Genomic DNA, 21,985 nt, shown 5'->3' on the forward strand with positions numbered 1-21,985 from the left:
GCCAAGGAGGCGGCGACCCGACAATGTTTTCGAAAAATGTGTGTATCGGTTGGTCACGCGGCTACCGGAGCTTCGGAAATGTGTTCACCATGTTCAGCCCCAGGAAGCGCTTGTTGGAGGTGTTCGCGGTGAGGTCCAGAGCCTGCTTCATAATTTTGTGCAGGATGGCTTCTAGCGCATCCTCGTCTTGCTTCCGCAGGTTGGAGGTACGGAGTCGATTCTATAATTCGACTGGTTACAAATGAATGTGCCAGCCGCAAGCGGCCCTTACATCGTAACCCCAGCGATTGTTAGAAACACGGCGTACCAAGCGGTCCACCTATTCCCCCACCTGACGGAGTTTGGCCAATGTCGTTCCTGAGCTTTTGTCTTGATGTATAAAGATACCCAGTACCCGGACTTCGATATTTTCCGGGGCAGGACCTGTCTCAAGAGAAAATGAAATTCTGGCTGTGCATCTTGGTGAAGGGCGTGTGTCCACACATTCAGACTTCTGGGTGGCGCATTGGAGGCCGCAGAAGCGAGCATCACGGTACTATGTTTGCCGGCTCCTGCACGTTGGCCCCAACGTCTCGGAGGGAACCCTGTTTGGCCGACACGGTGATGTCATCGGCGTACGCGCATGCTGCACACGGGCGGCAGCGCCCAGCTGGGTCGGTAGGTGCATCATAGCCAGATTGAATAAAAGGGGAGAGCACCGCGCCCTGTGGTGTACCCCTGGCCCCTGAATGAGAAGGGACATGTTCCTTATCCTGGAGTCGACTCTAAGGTTGTCGATCGGTAGCAGCGCCGCGCCTTCGCGCGTACACTGTAAGAAAAAATCCCGCAAAAGTACGTAACATGTGGGCGCTAACCTTGTTGCCGCAACATGTGCTGTACCACTCCGTTGTGCACGTGCCCCGTGGTGAAGTAGTGCGGTGCATTGAGCGGCAACAAGGTTAACGCACACATGTTATGTACTCTGTTATGACGTCAAATCTTCTGTATACCACGGTGTATGTGCTGTTTTTATGCTGACGTTACATCAACCGTCATAATAATGTACAGCATATGCGTTGCAACTTAATTAACATGACATGATCTGTTTATACGTATACACCCCATGTTCTGTTCTTATGTTGCACTGTACATTACACAGCAAAGTTGCTACCATATGCATGTCCCGTAGCATTTATCAGCAGTCCATGGCCAGTTTTGAAAGTTGACTGAACACATGCTGTTCAATGCTTTACGGCACAGAATACGCAATGTTACACTCCCGTATTTTTCGATCGGCGCCAGGCCCACGTTCAGGTCAGAGGTATGCTACGCATGGTAAATATGTCATGTCTGTAGCCTGACGCTGGTAGTCGATGCAATAACACATCTGTGTGTACCAAGCTAGAAAAGCCACAAAATTTGTACATATACATGTGTCTATATGCAGTACTTTTTTGCATCTGCTTCAAATATTTTCAGGTAGAGACGCAATCTAGGAATAAATATCGCAAAGAAATGGAATAGTTTAAGAAAGTTTTAATTAAGAACATATAGGTACAAAAAATAGCAAAAGCAAGCTTTACAGAGAATCTACATTGAATGATATAAATAAAACAGTTAATTGCAACAGCTACTAAATCCAATATCTAATCTGATATCAGAGTTCATCAACACACTAAATTTGCGCTACACAATAATCCAATATCTAAGCTCTGATAGCAGAGTAAATAAGCACACTAAATCTCAGCCATGCAATCTTGCCACTTTTTCTGAACTTTTCAAGCTGCTGAAGGGCACTGTGCACTTTTGGATGGACTGAGGTTATCCTCCGGGACAACTGCCGGCTCCTTTCCTCTGGGTTCATCCCCACCAATTGCCTGAAAAGAAAAAGACACATTTAGAAGCTAGATCATCCTGCTTAGACCTGCAGAATTTTAGGGCTAGTCTAAATGCATAGCTGCCTCTGTTAGTACCGCCGTTAGGTCGAGTTTGATTCCCAACTGTCCTATGATCTCTTAGCGCCACTTCTGTGGAAATAACGCTACATATTAACATCATTTACATGGTTATACTAGCTTTTCAAGCAAAACAAAGCAACGCAAAGCAATAAAAGCACACAGAGTAAGGCATTCTGCGATGCCAGGAGAGTAAATGACTCCGTACAAAGCAGGCAACAGTAACTTGTTCCAGAGACTGCAGTTACACAGCGCATTCTGATTTGAAATTCTTTATACAACCAATTTCTGTCCCGAGAGATATGCCTTGTGCATAAGCCACACCGCAGTTACTGCCATATGCCTCAGCTTCTAATTTTGGCAAAACATTTTGAGTTCTGTGACTTGCAAATGAAGAATCTGCAATATTCTGGAGGAAGGCTCCCACATATTCACGTACACAGCCTCACACACAGCAATGGCTCACATGCCATCGCTTCCTGTCTTAATGCTTCGTGGCCCGTACAGCACAGTTCTGTGCTTATTCAGCATTTTTTCGCTTCCCTACTACTCAAGGCTCTTTCAGTCCCTTCTCTTCTTTCTAAGTAGTCTGCACGGTTTTCTTTCCGCGTTTCTGGTCATCAAAAGTTTGCTTTCCCTCACAGCTCATGAGCCTGGCGTGTGAGCTCGCTGTGGGTGTATCAAAGTGAGAAAAAAAAATGCGCTCTATTCATACCTTGGCTCCAATATAGCGCGAGATGCTTTCTGAAGCATACGATTTTGAAAAAAAAAAAAACTCGTTCTAGATTCATGCATATATGGTAGCGCTGCTTTTGGCAGGTGCCCGTACTGTAAATTTCTCATACAAATATGTGAGAGTGTTGCTGCCAGAGCCGCAGCACTTGTGCTGGCTTGCATGAGCAGAAGAGTAGCAAACATATCAAGGCATCAGCAGAACTTTGTTCATTACCAGGTTGTACCCTTCCTAAAAATTCACATGAAAAACAATCACATTCCTATCGTTCTGTCATTGTACTGGTTTCTACAGACACATTATCGTCCAAAAAACGATAATGTGGCTGCTAGCACACCACTGCACAAAAATGCTGAAATCATAGGTTTTTGTGAACTAGGGATCTTACACATGACTAGACAATGCAGTCAAGCTCTGATTTTATTACTCAGCCAAATGATTGAAAGAGCTGAAGAAAATTATTAACCAAGCCATACTCACATAAAAGCTAGCCTTGAAGACTTCTATAAAGCCATGAAGAACAGCCCAAAAGAACAATACACAGTAAGCAGACAGGCTGAGCGCACGTGTGTGCATGTCGTTCTTTAGCACAACTCTTCGTGGTTTTGGAGAATAGAAAGAGACTAGCATCTTTCACGAGGCTTACTTTGCAACTACAGCACATTAAATTGCAGCTCATCTCTGGAGGAGGGCTCAAGAATGTTTAGCATATGAAAATAAATATTCTTTAATAGCTGCCTTGTTAGAATGGAAGCTTAATTAAATCTTGCCTACTATTTTCCTGGCCTTCCCGGAAACAGCAGGTTTCACCAAGGATTTCTTGCATTTCATGAGTTCATATTTCTTATTTCTTTGATACAACAGCAGTTGCCACCCGAGAATGGCATAAAAAAACTAACCAAAGAATGAAAGCCATGGTTGCATGCACTGGAAAGCCCAGCGGACTCCCGATTTCTGACACAAGCCATCCAACTCCTAGCAGCTTCACACATGCTTGGGCCACATAGTTGAGATAAGTAGTTGCTTTCTTTGTCCATGTGCCACAGCGCTGTTTCACCGTAATGTTCGACCTACTCGCCCATCAGTTCGTATTATTAAGGTTGTCAAACCACGCACAAAATGCACATGCACATTTAATCGCAACAATGTCAGATGTTGTGGGAAAGATTCCAGGCTTATGAAGTGTGCATGCAGCTTTTTCTCACGTCTCACTGAGTATAAGGCTACTGCAACAGTCAGAGAGATAGACATGGTAAAAACTTGCCGATACACAAGAGAAAAATTTATATGCTTACCTCTGAATGAATTCCAATGTGGCTTGCACTTCTTGACTGTATTTGATATTGAGGCAAAAGTATGCAGCAAAAAGGATCTCCATGGCAGCCAGAAAGCTCAGGCCTTCCAAGCACCTCGCTCCATCGAGCGTCACAATGCATGTAAAATCAAAGATGCTTGTGCCTGAAAAGAAATCTCCTTTAGTGACAAAAACGGAGTTCAGATTAGAGGTTAACAATTGTGGAGCAATTTTTTTTAAATGCTACAGCTCAGAAGAATAATTTTTAGCATTATAATATGAACATATACAATTTTTTTGCACATAGCTAGTCATGTCGGCACAGCTCACAAAAAACATTGTCAGTACCTCTATATGTAGCATACTAATTAATGGTAGATGCTCAAGCTATTTATAAAGCAATGGACAAGAGCAGATAATTGAATGGCAATGCATGCGATATTTTCTAATATAACTCTGAAGTTAATTTTATAGCCCACAAACCACAATTTACATCTGCACTAGCAGGGTTCAAGCAGCGGATTATGCTGCCAGCTACCATATCTAAGAGAAGACTGCGGCATGTGCATGGTAAATTTAGCTTGCCGGGCATGCCTCATCGAGCTGCATTGAGTCTGACTTAGAGGGCAGTTCAAGCCCCCTTCTCCTGTTGTTATTCTAGTTCATTGTTATTGATGAGGTTTCCTATTTTATAAATATGCTTTTTATAAAGTTATACTACTGCTCAAAGCATCCAGAAAATCCTAAAAATCTTACCAAGTACAACCACCGTTGGGGTGGGGGGCAGATTGCTATTCAGTTCAGCAACACAGGCTGATGTCTGTGGATGTAAGAAGCCGTTATCTAAGCAGATGTATAAGGGCACACACGTAACAAGTGTGCCGAAGAATCGCAGGAATAATGAGCATCTACCGAACTGCAGCAGCAGTACTACAAAAATGAAAGTTCACAGCCTTCTCCATTTCAGTAAACCTTGAGTTAGTGCCCAGGAAATTTTATTGAAACACTTACGGATGTTAATTGTAGATTAATTCACTTTTTCTTTGCCACTGGCTGCAGTCTCTGTGAGAAACTGCCCTGGAGTGTGCAAGTTTCATCTACGGTCATAAAGCAGAAGTTTTCGCAGTGCTGGGAGACTACTAACTGAGTATCCATTTCCACAATAATCTTACCTCAAAAACACGAAATAGGAGCTCTGTCTTTTCCTTGAAGAAAATGCACAGCAATGGGAATACCCCACTGAGCAGTGCTTTCGGGCGGCCAATGTCCTGTGCTGCCTTGTCTGTCATAAGGAGCCATTTAAGTGCCTCGTCTCCCATCAGGCTGTGCCGCAGGAATGCGTACAAGACGTCCAGGTCTGCAATTTCTTGATTTACAAGACTGATGCACAAGACTTTTAACCTTTTCAGAATAACGATCCAGTGCTAACCAATTCATCAACACCTAGAGAGTATGCCCTCTATACTGTGCATCATACATTACCACGAAACTTCACTTTTTGCTCTGGCGTCTTAATGCGAAATTGATGGTCAAATACAATGTGTTTCAGGGAAGTCTGCCACTAATTTTGAAACATGAGCTTTCTGGGTTATGAAGGCTGGTTCTGCAGCAGAATAATACCAGTGTATGCAGACAACGCAAACAGGTTAAACAAAGTCGGCTCAAAAGCCGGTTAAATAATTTCTCATAATTAACTTTATAACTATGGCGTTTAGGCAACTAGTTTCGATTAAACATTAGAAGCCGGCCATTAATAATAGCCATATCAATTTATAGAGTTTTCAAAACACGATTACCTTGATGCTATGGCCCAGCAAATTTTAGCTACATCGTGCCAAAATACACGCATTTTTGAAATGCATGCAGGCAAAGCAATCCCGCCAGTGCACATAACTACTCAAAATAGCCAAACTTTTCGAGTTAAGTCGTCAAGGGTAATCTTGTTTTGAAAATTCTGGAAACTACAAATCTCTAATTGTAACCAGGCGCTAACTGTAACCGTTTAAGTCATCAGAAATTAGTTAAACGAACCTCACCTCGTTGAACTGGTGAAGTACGTGAGACAACAGCAGTGACGCTTGCTGACAGGTGCAGTGACAGCATTCCAGCCATGTCACAATCGCGTTAACGATATGTAATGTCTAAAGGGGTTATTTACGATGTATAACGTCTAAAGAGGTTATTTTTGCACTAATACGTGCAGTTTTTGGCTGATTGTGGCAGGAAACATCAAACGCGTCAACTCTGACCGCCGTACCGGCTGCACATTGCAAGCGCGTTCACCGCACAGGATGCTGGGAAGGTAAACGCTCCGATCATGCAATACGCCTTCGCCATCACGCCTGCTCTCGGCGAGCACGGAAGGTGTCAATGGGAAAGCACTCAGTTGCACTCTCGCGGTGCTACTGCTCTGCGCCTCACTGCTCGTTGGTTCTGCTCCAGTTCTGACAGCAGAATGTGCCATGAGTTTCGAATTAAATAAAGTTTCAAACCAATTTCTGAATTTTGCTTACTTTTTTGACCAGATAACAAATGTTCACTGGCCTGTATTTCATGGGCTTCGTACTATTTAAGTGTTGTTGGAAGTAAAACTTTGACATGGAACATGGCACTAAAAGTGCCTTAATCAAATACATTGCTTACCCTTGCACATATTGCAGCCAGTTTAACACACACTGAGTAACAGTTATTTTTCGTGAAACCTCAACCAGCATTTCAATTTACTGACAATGCAGTTTTCAAATAAGGTTGCATACATACCTTCTGAAATGGGCCAGCAAGTGCTGCTGCGTGAACAGCAAGGGCCACTCTTTCTGCACATCACAAGCTCGCTTGCCTTGGGTGTTGATAGTCACTTGAATTGCTGCATCGGCACGCATCAAGAGTTCTTGATATTTACTTCGGTCAAGTGGGTTTGATGCTCTCAGATGTGCTAGAGTTTCATGAGACAGGGAGTTCCATGGAATCGATAATGACTGAAAATCTTCCAGTGATGGCTGGGGGGACGACGTTGAAGGCTCTTCTGTAAACAACATTCAAATGCAATCAAGCTTGGCAAAGGAGTTGAAAAGTGGTAACAACAATAGCACTTACAGCAGCTGAGAAAATTATGAGATGGCTTTCATTGCATAGCATTTACAGTCATTTAAGCCGGTGCCCCATATATTTGCGTTTATGGGGTTTGAACGTGCCAAATTTACTCAGGCTGTGAGCGATGCCATAGTGAAGGGCTCCAGAAATTTTGACCACCAAAAGTTCTTATGAGGCACAAACATGGAGGCTAAAAATAAAGGTTGAACTTAAATTGAGAACAACGTGCAATGAAATTGCACAGTACATAGGCCTCTGTAGTTTCGCCTCCATAAAAATTCAACCACTGCAGCCGAGATCAAACCTGTCTTTGAGGTAAGCACTCAAGAGCCATATCCACTGAGCCACCACGGCGTTTTGATCAAGTAACGAAGTCTTTAGCATGATGCATCATCATCAGCCTACCTACGCCCAATGTAGGGCACAGGCATCTCCCATGTCTCTCCAATTAACCCTGTCTTGTGCCATCTGCGGACACTTCATCCCTGCAAACTTCCTAATGTCATCCGCCCTCCTGACTAAGACGTCCCCTGCTATGCTTGCTCTTGTAGCATTACGCTTTACAAACGCAAGTTATCTTGCCTTCCCATCACATTATTTTTTTATTTAGATTAAAGTATCACTAACTAGCATTTATTCTGAGATCCACTCTGCTTTCTTTCTGTCTCCTAACGTTTCAGCTATCGTTTTCCTTTCCATAGCTTGCTGCAGTGCTCTCAATATAAGTTCAACCTTTATTGTTAGCCTCGATGTTTCTTCCCCATAGGTGAGTACAGATATAGCTGTTATATACTTGTACACTGCCATTCATCACCTAAGAGCACCTGCCAAATGCACTCCACCCCATTCTTAATCTCACAGTTATTTTACTCTCGTAATCCAAGCCTGCAGTCATTACCTGTCCCATGTGGGTGTATTCCTTACAGCTCCAATCCTTGCCACAATTCTGCATATTAATTTTTATACCCACCATTCTGCTTTGCCTGTCTAGGTCATTGATCATGCTCTGTAATTCAACCCCCGAGTTTACTTAGTAAAGCGATGTCATCAGCGAATCGCAAATTACTAACGTATTCTCCATTGCTCCTATACTAAGCTATTCTTAATCTGGATCTCTGAATATCATCTGTAAACATATGGTGAATGGTACCAGAGAGATCGTGTCACTCCCTGCCTCACACCCGTACTAATGGTGTTCTGTCACTTTCTCTGTGAAGGAATATGGTCGCTGTGCAACTGCTGTAGATTTTTTCAGTATGCTTATATGCCTCTCCTACACGCTGGTTCTCTGATGCCTGCATGACTGCTGAGGTTTTGACTGGGTCAAATGGTTTCTTGTTGATTAAATATAGGAGTTGGTTATATTTTACACTATGCTCTGTTGTCTGATTCATAGTGTTAATATGCTCCATTATAGAGTACCATTTACAAACGCCAGCTTTGTCTTTTGGTTGACTTAGGTCTAAGATTGATCTAATTCCATTAGTGATGACCTTAGTCAGTACCTTGTAAACAGATAGTAGGCTGATTGGTATGCAATTCTTCAATTCCTTGATAACCCCTTCCTTATGAAGTAAGGTGATATTAGTGTTCTTCCAAGATCTGATACACTAAAGATTGCGAGGCACTGCATATACAAGATGGGCAGTTTAGCAGGGTGGCAGCAGGATGTACAATTGGGTTACTCTGACCTATGCTTGCAAATTTAAATAAAAATGCTTTTAGCCAAATGGCAGCAATACTATATGCATTTGTGCATTTTAACAGAACATAACCCTGAGAAATGTGTGTGTAGCCTAGTTAACCTTAATGTGGTGCAAATATTATTTTGATCCATGATGCTGCCTTTTGTGGGCTTACTGTTCCAGATCTACACTTGAACTATGAGAAACATTGTGGTGGAGAGCTACACATCATTTCTGACCACCTAAGGAACTTCACTGTCTATTGGCATCGCCCAGTATACAGGTGGTTTTCTATTTTGCCCTTTTCAAATTTGACTGTGCTCTGGCCAGGAACCCAACCTCTGACCTCATTCTCAGTAACAAAATGCTATAGCCACTACGCTGCCACGGCAAGTAATATATATTTTTACATTGGTAAACAAAAGAAAAACGACTTTTGCATAGGACAGTGACGTGTGAAGAAAAAAACTGCAAGATGGGGTTAGCAAAAACAATTTAATTTTTTAAAAGCCATAAATCAATGTGAATATAAAAATAAACAATATACTTTGTTTCATGCATCAGGTGCAACACTGTCAAAGCTAGTCCTCTTGTTTGCACTGCATGCAACTGCGATAAATAAGTACTGCGTTCCTCGTGGAGAGCAAAATAAATGCTTTGCCATGACGCATTTGTCATGAGCTCGGTCAAATGCGCTATTATTCCTGATGACATACGCTATCACTTTCTTTGTGCCTTTGAACACTCGGCCAGAAAACTAGCTCGAATAACATGCCTCCCTGTATTTTCTCATGCAGACTTGCACCTCATGTATGAAATGGAGGTTAGCAGCCACCCCAGAAGTGCATAGTGGTGGCAACATCAGTGCAGGTTTGAAGAAAAAAATGTACTGTTCACACTTGAATTTTTGTCAGCCAACAGCTGCTGCTTATGAGAACTTCTTGTTGTGCGAGATGGTAGCTGTTCATTGTAAATATTTAAAGGTGCCATAAAACACACACACCCAAGAGAAGACAATGGGACGGAGTGCCACTCAACTCACAACCACTCACACAGTTGTGAGTGGCGCTCCGCCCCATTGTCTTCCCTTGGGTGTGTTTTTTGGTGCCTTTAAATATTTATAATGAACAGCTGCTGCAGCAAGGACATGTGATTTGCTCCGTCCAACATAGTGGCAACAGAAATCAATAACATGTCGAAGATGTGGCTTCTCTACCTTTTATAGCTGCTTTTGCTTTACTGTGTCTTATGTCAAGTAGGTGCAGTCATTTGAAAAACACTAATAACAACAGCCACACCAAAATAATATTGTGCTAGTACCAGTTTCGGTTGACAGAAGTTGCTCCAGCTCTTTTTCAGATCATGACTACACATAGCATTTCTAGTTACATTCGGCCTGCCTTCCAGTCATTTCTGCAGCACTTCCATTTCTCCGAAATGGAAAAGGATACAATCAAGTTTCCGATGACAATATATCAAACTGTAATGTCTTTCTTTTTTTTTCACCTTTAAATCTTTTCTAACGAGAGACGTCTAGGTCCAGAGAAAAGTATCATGATTTTAGCGCTATGTTATAATTTTAGTGGTTTTGCTTGCACTGTTTGTTCACACGTACAGTAATAGACAAAACATTGTGGGTTGCAGATTCATGGAAAAAAATGTATTCCTGCATGGTCAGGCAAAGCATGCCAATGAAAAGTACAGATACATGATGACACATGCGTGCTCCATTCGATGGAATGAATATCTGACTTTCTAGCGAGCTAATGCAGAAAACTTTTTTTTAGGCCAATCTGCATCCTGCAAACTTTTGTCCATGACTGTACAACCATCACATGGGAGCCGTGGTGCCACAATACAGTAGCAGGACTGTTAATCAAAACTTATGGATCTTATCACCCAATATAACTATGTGCAGTGGCTACAATAATGCATAGAACAATGCAATGCATTTTTAGCATGAAGCTTGTGTGCTTCAAGATTTATCAGTCACGAGAAGAGAATTATTAAATCATAAAACTTTGTAGGCATAGTATGGTAAATAGTCAGGCCACTATAGTCACACTTAACAGATGCAGCCGATCACTTGACCCCCCCCCCCATCGTTAGCCTAGACTGAACTTTATGCTCAGGCAAATAAATGCTTGCTTCATGTTTTAAGTTACAGATAGCCAATCTAAATTCCTTCAGAATTGACATGCCTGTCCTTTGTCTACTTTAGGTTATAATAAGAATGCACATATGCACATTAGTCAGGTCAGACCCATAACTTTGCATCACTCTACTGATGCAGAAGGCCTGTCTGCGGTGCGATGCCAGTGCCTGCATGTTAAAAAATTCCAAATGGTTAAAATTAACTAGGAGCCCTGCACTATGGCATCTTCTTTAACCCATCTGCAGCTTCAGGGTGACAAGCCATATCAGCCTGATGAATGCAAAGCACTGTGTCATAACACATTTCAATGCACACTCTAGAAATGTTGTTGCCAGCCTTATGTACGGCATCCTCTGAGTATCACGGTTTGAAATTTATATTGGCCACAAGATAGGTGGTGCATCTCCTTATGAACAGCGACCGAGTGTTCCATGCATTTTGTTGAGCGTGTATCACGCATACCAATAGCCTAAACAATCAAAAACGCATTTAGTGTACTGAAAGCATCGTACTGAAAGCATCGTACCTGCACTGGAAGCGTCTGCAGTGGAAAAACTGGAGCCAAGTACAAATGTGCAGCCCAAATTGCCACCAAAGTTCTCTTGCATGAACTTAAAGCATTCCGCATCAACCTCTGTGCCGTCTTCAAGAAATACCTAGTGCAGAGAAGACATTCTAGAATGTGAATTTTTAAAGCAAGGATTAATATAGTCTAGCAAGCTATAAACAATCACCTCGTCGGGTCCAGGGAAGATGTAGGTCTTAAAAATGAAAAGTTTAATACAATAACGTAATGAAATTAGATGTGGATATGTATTACTTCCTTCTCTTTTCAAAAATACAATTAGTTTCAGTATATCTCAATCAGTACTCATATCATGGAAAAATAACTGAAGCCTAACTGGGTAATTTTTTTACGGTTGTTCAATTTCCTTCAACAGTTCTTGGTTCCGATTGGAATGCAGCTGTAGCCGAATACCTGCTATGCGGAGCTATGCTATATATATTGTTATTAAGTACAACATCGCATAAAAATGATCAATTTTGTCAAAGCACCATAACTACGATATATTATTAGATGACAGTATTGTTCACGAATTTGATACGTTCGACCGAGCTACAAAAAATAGCATAGCTCCATGGTTCAGTTATTTCTGAACTCATCAATATAAGTTTAATTGAAATTGTCCAATAAAAAGTAATGAAAAGTTCTGCTAGGGTACTGGAAAAAAACACGAATTAGAGAAAACAGCATTTGAGGTGTGCACATGCCAACCATCTGAGTCCTCAGAAAATAGCGCAATGCAGATATTCCGGGAGAACTTCACGATAGTGAGTAATACCCAGATTAGGGAAGAGCACCAATTTTCAAACAAGAGCAAAATGGTGGCCACTGGATATGTGGCTTTACCTCAATTTGCTCAGAAATCGCCATTTCAGTGTTTTGGAGGCATCAAATGTATCATTTTTAGTTTGGTAGCTGGAGAACAAATTATCATGACAACACAGAGCAGACAAAAGAAGGACGAGAAAGGAATACGCCGGCACAAGCACTGACTGTTGACAAGGTTTACTGGAAAGCACGTCAAAATATACACATCACGGCCTGAAAAAAACAACGAACAAAGTATGCCTTGTCACATTCACATTGGGTGTGTTGAAAACAAAACAAAAATTCATTATGAACCATTTAACAGCACGACCTCTTTCTTGGAGAGCGATACAGATGGTGCGCTGACATAATGATTCTGGTTTTCTGAAATTTATGCGCCATCCATTACCTGAAGCACCACCTTTTTCCAGTGTCTGTCTAGCACAATGCAGCACATGAATTCTGGCACACAGCATTCAGGATCTAGCAAATGATCGCAATCGCGGCAGTGAATCATCAAATTCACCCCTTACAGCTTTGTTTACTTCGTAAGGGTGCTCTTTTAACCTTTCATTGGCACACCTGCCAGTTTTACCAATGTAAACATAGCCACATTTCAAAGGAATCGAGTACATTATGCCTTCAGTGCACTCAATGAAGCGATTCTGATGGTTGAATGTGGAACCTTCATTGTCTTGCCGATCTTGGTTGACACACTTACACAGGTGCTGAAGCTTCTGAGGTGCGGAGAAAAGAACATCAATGCCGACTCAACTGCCTATTTTATTTAATTGGTGCGATAAATTGTGGATGCAGGTGACAGGCAAAACCTTTCTTTTCAGAGTTACAGTCTCAATGGGGGCGCAACATGCCTGTTTGAACTTGTGCTTAAGGCACTTGGCTACAGACACCAACAAAGGTTCTGAGTATCCAGCAGTAGACAAACAGCTAATAATATTTGCTGGGCAAAACTGGATGCCATGGCATGTACACACGATTTCATCAAGGCAGTTTAGAAGCAAAGTTTAGCAATCTCTCTTCACCAGCCTCGAGTGAGCCGAAGAAAGCGGTTGTTTTCTCCGCACCTCAGAAAGCTTCAACATCAGTGTAAGCGTGTCAGCCGAGATCAGCAAGGCAACGAAGGTACTACAATCAACCATCAGAATCGCTTCGGAGATTGCACAGAAGGTATAGTGTACTCAATCGCCTTGAAAGGTGGATATGTTTACATTGGTCAAACTGGCAGGTATGCAGGTGGGAGGTTAAAAGAGCATGTGAACAAAGTTGTGAGGTGGAATTTAATAATTCGCTGTCGCAATTGCTATCATCTGCCAGATCCTGAACGCTGTTCGCCAGGATTCATGCGCTGCATTGTGCTAGACAAACAGGGAAAAGTTGGTGCGCGAGATAATAGAGGCCACAGAAACTACAATCATTGCGGTAGCACACCTTCTGTATTGCTCACTAAGAAAGAGTTCGTGCTGTTAAATGCTTAATAATCAATTTTTGTTTTGATTTCAACACATCCAGTTGTGAATGTGACAAGGCATCTTTTGTGCATTGTTTTTTTAGGGCACAATGTATATATTTTGATTTGCTTTCCAATAAACGTTGCTGAAAGTCAGCGCTGGTCTTGTCTTGTCTGTGCTGTTTTGTCATGATGTATTACCAACAAGCCCGTCCACCCACCTTAGCAAACGTCAAATTAGACCTTGAGACCTGGTAGGTAGGTACTTAAAGTATATTGAACCCGAATATGCCATTTTTTGAAAATTAAAATTTGCGCATCTTTTTCATCATTTCAATGACAGCGTCTAAAGTTAATGTCTAGCAAGAGTAGATGAAAAAATTACGATGCTATTTGACAACTGCTGAAAATGCCATTAAAACAAGTCATGTGCCAAACAGACAAGCCTCTAAAGTGACCAACAGGATATGACACAAGACTGAAACTAAGCTACATAGGGGAAAAATTACAGAACAGCCTTACGATAAAATATGTCACACTGATGCATTGTTAATGTACAGCCTTTAATGTACAGCCTACACTTATAATAATAAAGCCTGCAAATCTTTCATGTCGTTGTTACTTTTTTTGTAATACCTGCATTTTAACCCCTGCCTGAAACACACCATCAGTTGTTGCTATGGGCTCCAGTATTTTCTAAAACCACTTTCCCAGTGTGAAACCAATGCTCCTAAAGCCCATTCAATTGCATATCTTCACAAGTGTGGGTGCCGTATTTTATATAGCACAAAATATAGAGAGGGAGTTACTATACGTCACCAATCCCATGTCCCAGAAACAGGTTCTATGCCAAGCAGATCAGGAGTTCTGTAGGCAACAGGCTAAAGGAATGCCCCATTAACTTGCTCCAGGGGCATATTGGAACTCACTAACGCATTAGAAGGCACATCTCAAGACTGAAGAGAGAGAGAGTAAACGTTATTGTTCTGGGACTCAACAGGGAAGCAAGCTAGACTATTAATTCAAACATACTCAATGCACATTAGCCCATATTCTAGTTTAAAAACTTGCTTCAAGCTGATCTACAGAAGTAGAAAAAATGATGTGCATCAAAATTTAATATGGCTACCTTGGCATATCAGCAAGTCAAGATCTTTTAGTTTTGGTACATAACACCTAATGCAACCAAATTTCAAGGAAGGTCATTAAAAACCAGCCACATGTGAACAGAGACAATTTTTACTTTCAGTAATTTTAACTTGAACGGGACTGAAATTATGTTCAAACTAAGCAGAGCCTTCTATACACATTTCATGCTGAGGGAAGAAAATATATCAGTTCAGATAACCAAAAAGACACATGAAAGTGGCTGGCCCAGCGATAAGTGCCAGTGCACTCTCAGTAGTCCCATGCAAAACGGAACTTCCCTAATGTAATCAAACAAGATATCCACAAAATGCAATGCAAATTTCTGTTCTGGTTTGTTTGGCCACATTGTAGATGTGCGAATAAGAAACACCGCACTTCATACGCTTTTTTCTCGTCTTTTATCTGCTATGATTTAAGCTGTATGCTTGAGCAAAAGTAGGCAAACTTAAACTTGCCCTGAGATTGCTGCTTGGGACGCCAGGGCGTATGCCTTCCTTTGTGGCCTTCTCCTTTATATCTTCAAAGCTCTCAACGGCCACAAGTATCTTAATTTCGTAATCTTGGCTCCAGATTTTCACTAACATCTGCCAAACAAAAGAACAATATGATGTTACACCTGCAGAACCATAAATATCTAAAACATGGTGGTGTGCGCTTTGTGCATCAGAAGAATTACACTACCAAAAATGTTCAGACAGTGCTATCATATATAAAGGGGCATGTAAAGGGGATACATTTTGGCGGCTCTGCTACATGCTAAAATAAACTCATGACCACTTGTTTTGAAAACGTTTAGTGAGAACTTGGGTCCAGGACACACAATTCAAATGTGTATACTCATTAAATTTTTCTGCTGCTGGCGAGAACAGTGGTAGAGGCTGTCATCGAAACTTGAGTGTATAGTGCGCCAAACACAAAACAATTGAGCACTTGGAAATTCTGAAGTGGCAATAAATCAGTAACACAAAAGTGGCAACCCTCATTCATTAATTTTAATTAATGAGATAGAACCAGATTAAACTATTTCGTTAAAATCTGCATTAGCTATTGAATTTATTTATTTATCTCAAGTTTCCTCGAGGCTCATGCAGAGGCAGTGAGAGGGGAGTGAGCGGTTTCAAAGTGACACACAAGAACAATGCTCAACAGGTTTTCCCAGTAATCATGAACGCGTGTATCGTCGGGTACAACTTAAGAAGGCAGCGGCTTTTCCCTGTTAAAGAACCCCCTGCCAGCCAATGGCGTCAGCCGATGCTCATTGTCCTACTAGCGTGACAATGCAGGAAGTGGCAGATGAAAGCGGATGGTCCCCTCCATCCATAGTCCCGGCTGGACCCCTCTCTCCATTGTGGCACCGCTCCCTGCATTGTCACCCTAGCAGGGTCATGAGAATCGGCCGACGCCATTGGCTGCAGGGGGGTTCTTTGACGGGGAAAAGCCGCTGCCCTTTTAAGTTTTACCCTATTGCAACATCATACCATACAGGATTAAGAGGCAAATGAAATACGCATCACACCTTGCTATAAAAAATACGCAATGTACAATGAAGGTACTAGGGTGAGAAAAAAAACAATACAAGCCACGGTATCACAAGGTTAAAGTTGTTTAGAAATCGCAAGAGCAGCAACCAGTGCCTATGCAACTGGCAAGAGCAATGCATAAATGGTACCCAGTACAATAAAAGTAGCGCTTAGACACGAAAGATAGTCTCAGTGAATAAATTCAGTGCTACTGGCAATATTTGCATTCATTTTGCTCCGAGACGAGTACGTGCTTCTCTTAATGCATTAATTAATCAATGAAATAATGAATTTGCTTCAGCTATTTGATGCACTTAATGACATGTTCATATGTTCAATTTGCTGAGTTCACTAGTCAATTCGTTTCACTTGTGGATGGATCCACGAAATTAAGCACAGACAAAACAAAAATGCGTTGATGCTGCCCTATCTGTCGAAGACTGGATAGGGAGCAGAGTACCTCCCAGGCGCGAAGACGACAATATATGTCGTTCATGACGACAATACATGACGACAATACATTACGACAAACCATGACAATATATGTCTACCACCTGCTCATCACCTTATCAGTTCAATGCCGCGAATCGAAAACACGTGCGCCCGCGCCTCGCATGCAGGCGCGGCCATAAGTAAGCGGAGCACGCTATTGCGTTCGAAGTGCAATCACGCTTTCTCCATCGCCAATGAAGAAGCGTTGTCTGTCTACAAGAAAGCCCACCAACCTCCGCTACCAGCATGCTCGCACCACTGCTGGAAATTTCAATTAGGTGACGCGTGAAAAATATTCGAAGACAGTTGCGTGCTCCGTTTACTTCTGTCCGCGCCACGCTAAAGAGCCTTAATATTCCGAGCTGGCCATGTTACTGATAAGCCGACGCGAGGACGGTTTTGGCGCACTAGTTTTCTTTTCACCGCAGCCAATGCGTACAGTGAGTTTCCCGCCAAAACTGAAAGTGCCGTCTCAATAATGACACCGCTGATAAGAGATGAATGTATACATACCTTGAAAACGAGCAGCACCTCCGTCGTCCGGCCAAGAGATGCTGCGTTGCTTGCTAAACAGTTGCAGCGCGCTTGTATTTGCAGCCGCCTCCAGACAATGCGCTCTTCGCGCCCTACTATACTTCGTATGAGCAGCCGCGTTTGTGGCACTCCGCGCTGCGCACAGCGGCTCCAGGGGTGGTATTACTCCGCAGGACAATAATGTCCCCAATAATATAAAACGCCATTTCCGTCTGCGAACAGCCTGCATGTGTGTGACGCCTCCAATAAGCGTGCAGTCGCTCTGCGTAGCGCCGAACATAATAGCACGCAGATACGAATGCTTTTTCGCTTTAGTTGCGCATTTCTAAATTGCGTAGCAGTTCCCGTTTCGCAACAAGAACTATACTTTGGCGATAGTGCCGGCGTGCGGGGCGAGTTCAGTTCAGTTTTTCCCGTAGATTTACAGAATTTTCTAACAGTGTACTTCACATGTGATGTTCACGTGCTAGGCCGTGACGTCACGCGTTCGGCTGAGCATGAAAAATAAGCGGCGCTTTAGCTTGGACTAAATCGAGTGAGAACTGGTAGTTTGGCGATGGTTTAGCCTGGAAGATGCCAAAGAAACGACCGACGGACAGCATAACAAGTAGCTTGGTTTGGGCTAGTTGGTAACAGTTCTTCGAAAACATAGCGCAAAAAGGACACGAACGACACAGAAGTGAAAAGGACAGGCGCTATCCACTTCTGTGTCGTCCGTGTCCTTTTTGCGCTATATTTTCGAAGAGCATAACAAGAATTCGGCCGGCTAAACTAGCGTGAAGCTGCCGCTCCTCACTCGGTTCAACCGAAGCTAAAACTCCGTTAATTTTTTTGAAGATGTGCCCTTGTTAGTAAGTAGTGCGGAAACTCCAGCATTGCATCCCTGACGCCAAAATTCACGTGCGCTCCTTGCGGTTTTCGCGAGGCAAGTTCCTGTTGTTTTGCAGATAAGGAAGTAGTGAGAGCCTTAGACACGTTCAGTTCTTTTTACAAATCATCTCATGACCCCCACTGCTGCAGGAATGGCAAATGTCGCCTAAACGTTGACAGTGCATGCTAGTTTGAAATGTTAGTTCGATAGTGCATGTTAGTTTTTAAAACCACCGGTTTTTGTATTTAAGAATTTATCTCGAGTAGTCCTTTCCATTCGTGTGTCATTTCTAGATACAAGCCCAGCAACATTGCTTTTAATTTCTTTTCAACTTCTCGGGGCATTAGAAAGGACATTGTAGACCGCCCTTATAATGCACGTCCACCACAATAGAAAGCTTATGTGTGCAACATGTGCAACCTATGGATCCATCGCTGCCTCATTGTAAGGTGGGCCGGCACCTCTATCGCGCAGATAAGAATAAAAATCCTTCCCCCCCCCCCCCCCGCAACCCCCCAAAAACAATTATATTGTTACAGGTTCTGAATAAAAATGTAATTTACATAGGCAGGTCGACCCGAGCCTGGCGCGTCAGCGGCAAGATACCGAACTGCCACTTTTTCCCCCGCAACCCCACAAAAAAAAAGAAATGATATTGTTACAGGTTCTATTTTTTTTATCCGAGAAGTCTGCCATGATGCATAAGTTGAGAAAAGGGGGAGTGGAATGTAGGTTACAGAAAGTTAAAAGAAGAAGTGTAGAGCACTTTCGGCGAGGTAGTCGCATAGGCTGCCGGTGAAGTTATTGTCCATAGTCCACTTCACATAGTCCCCGTCGCGGTTCCACCACAGGCCGACCACCCTGAGGAGCCGTTTTCTAATAGGGACCGTCGGTGGGCAAGTCCACAACAGCTGCCGCACATCACAAATGTCCGGTGCAGCGCCGCAGTGAGGGCACCTGTCAGTTGCTGGCAGATATTTATCACCCAACCGATAACGGACAGATGGGGTCAGGGCCGCCCCTGCCCTAATCTGGCGCACTGATACCTCCTCCTGCCGAGTAAGATTATGGGGGAGAGGGTGAGAAACGGAGGAATTAGAGCGCGTGCTCACTGACGCAGAGCTTGTGAAACGGAGACATAGGACAGGAACGGATCTGGGGGAAGAGTGGAAGGTGGCGGGTCGTCTGATGTGTCAATGTGAGTCATAGCATCTGCTTGAACGTTACGTGGATCGTGAGCATGACCGCGAATCCAGTGTATGCGTACAGGACATGGGTATATTGCGCAGAGTAGATGAATTGATTGTGTAATCTGGAATGTCCGTCGAACAGCCTTAAGCTGTTAAAGTGCGGCGAGGGAGTCTGTATAAATATGAACTGCATTGAATGTGGGAACGAGCGGAAGGGAAGCAATGGCATTATAAATGGCTTGAAGTTCCAATCCCAGGGGGGCACATGTATCTGCGGTGTACGTCGCACGAGAGTTGAGATGCGGATGGGAGGGACTATATACAGAAGTAGCTCCCCGTTCTGCAGTATGTGAAGCATCGGTGTACAATATGCACCCTCCAGGCAGATACGCGGCTGATACGGACGGGGAAACAGTGGGGCGATTGTCTGTGAGCTGACAATACGGCCACGGAGGGAGCATCTTTAAACGATGAAGTTGTATAGACTGTTTACGAGCTCTGTTTTCCATCCGCTGGTCGATGAGTTCACTGAGAGTATTAAGTTGGACGAACTCCTGAAGCACGGGTATGGGTGTCAAACCAGGGAAAAATGTTATGGCGCGCATAACCTCACGATTGATAGCTTCAAGGGAGTCCCACTGTCTGCGGGTGAGACGTTGAAATTGTGCCTGATATATTATCCGTGGGTGAAGGATAGAGCGCACAAGCTGGCGGGCCGTATGAGCACGTGCGCCACCAGACCGCATCGCTATGCGACGAATCAAAGGTTATTTACATAGGCAGGTCGACCCGAGCTTGGCGCGTCAGCGGCAAGATACCAAACTTCCTCTTTTTCTTCCTGCCTGCGCACTTCTTCGTTGTTCCGCGGAGCCCATGCGTAGCTAGTGACATTTTCCCGTTCGCAGACGAAGCCCTCTGGGCTAGTAAATCAATCTGGGTCCCGAGAGTGGAAGGGGTTTAGCCGTGCGACATGCACGACTTGGGGTTTCCTTGAGCGGCGTCCAGGCGTAGATTCTGGAGAGACCACATAGTTCAGGTCATTGAGGAGAGCGAAAACAATGAACAGGCCTGTGTAGTGGGACAGCAGCTTTTGTGATAAACCACGCTAGCGTAGAGGCGTCCACAACCATACAACGTTACCGGGCAGGTAGCAGACATCCTTGCGCCGGCAGTCACAACGCTGCTTAGAGCGATCCTGCGATGCCAAGGTGCGTATCCGGGCAATACTACGGGCTTGTTCAGCGCGACATAGAGTGTTTGCATTAGAATGCTCCGTGTCGAGAGAGAAAGGCAAAATGCTGTCGAGGCAGCTTCGAGGCGGACGGGCATAAAGAAGGAAGAACGGGTTGTAGCCAGTTATTTCATGCCTCGACGTGTTATAGGCATATGTAATGAAGGGAAGCACGGCGTCCCAGCCCTTATGGCGGCAATCGACATACATGGCAAGCATGTTCGTAATTATCCGATTGGTACGTTCAACCAGTCCGTTCGTCTGGGAGTGGTACGGCGTCGAGTGGCGAAAATGGCATGAACAAAGACGCAGAAGCTCTTCCGCAACATCTGCTGTAAACTGGCAACCACGGTTACTGAACGAATGAATCAAAAACTTTATTGTTACAAGGGTTCTTTCTCTCAGCGTAGGTGGAGCTGATAACAACTCGAGGAGGTCCATGCCGGAGGATGGCAGGATGAGGAAGAAAGAGCAAGACTTCAGCAGCCGTGGCGCATATTCGGGCGGAGGTTTCACAGTAACATGTGAGGTGATCAACGCACACGATGACCCAGCGGTTACCGTTGGACAAGCGGGGAAACGGACCGAGAAGATCGAGACCAACTTGTTCGTATGGTGTGCTTGGAGGTCGCACAGGATGCAGGCGTCCAGGCGGAGAAGTTGTCGGAAGCTTGAACCGCTTACACGGCTTGCAGGTGGCCACGTAGCGTTGAACCATGTGATGCATTTTTGTGCAGTAAAAACGTTCATTGATGCGGTTGAGGGACCTGGCAAACTCCAAGTGCCCAACCGTGAGGGCATCGTGCATTGCGAGTAGAACAGAGGAATACAGAGTAGCTGGAACGCGCGCACTTCCTGACGAGCAATTAGTTCTATAGACTAAATAAATCGCGAATGCAGAAAGTACTTGCGGATGCCGGGTCACGGGCCTCAGCAAAAAGCGGCACCAAGTGCTGATCCTTCCGTTGTTCGGCCTGGAAAGTGCCAAGATCCGGAAACTCTTGTGAAACGGCAGTGAGATAGTACTCAAACTTTTCATCATCGGAAGTAGTAGCCGTGAGCGGTAGCCGCGAGAGGCAATCTGCGTCGGCATTTAGACGGCCACTTTTGTAAGAGACTTTAAGTTGAACTCTTGCAGGCGTAATGCCCAGCGGGCCAAGCGACCGCGGGGGTCGCGTAGATTCACAAGCCAGCGCAGAGAATGATGGTTTGTAAGAACTGTAAAAGCACGTCCATAAATGTACGAACGAAACCGTTGTACGCCGAA

The 21,985-nt window shown here is 43.8% G+C and overlaps 1 pseudogene; it reads right to left on the minus strand.

Annotated features, from left to right (window-relative positions):
- Positions 1 to 1,715: 1,715 nt before the first annotated feature.
- On the minus strand, positions 1,716 to 5,250 carry LOC149361507 (uncharacterized; annotated as a pseudogene).
- Positions 5,251 to 21,985: the final 16,735 nt, after the last annotated feature.

This window comes from Amblyomma mixtum, chromosome 2 (genome assembly GCF_055824585.1).
Source record: "Amblyomma mixtum isolate Tamu chromosome 2, ASM5582458v1, whole genome shotgun sequence".
NCBI lineage: Eukaryota > Metazoa > Arthropoda > Arachnida > Ixodida > Ixodidae > Amblyomma > Amblyomma mixtum.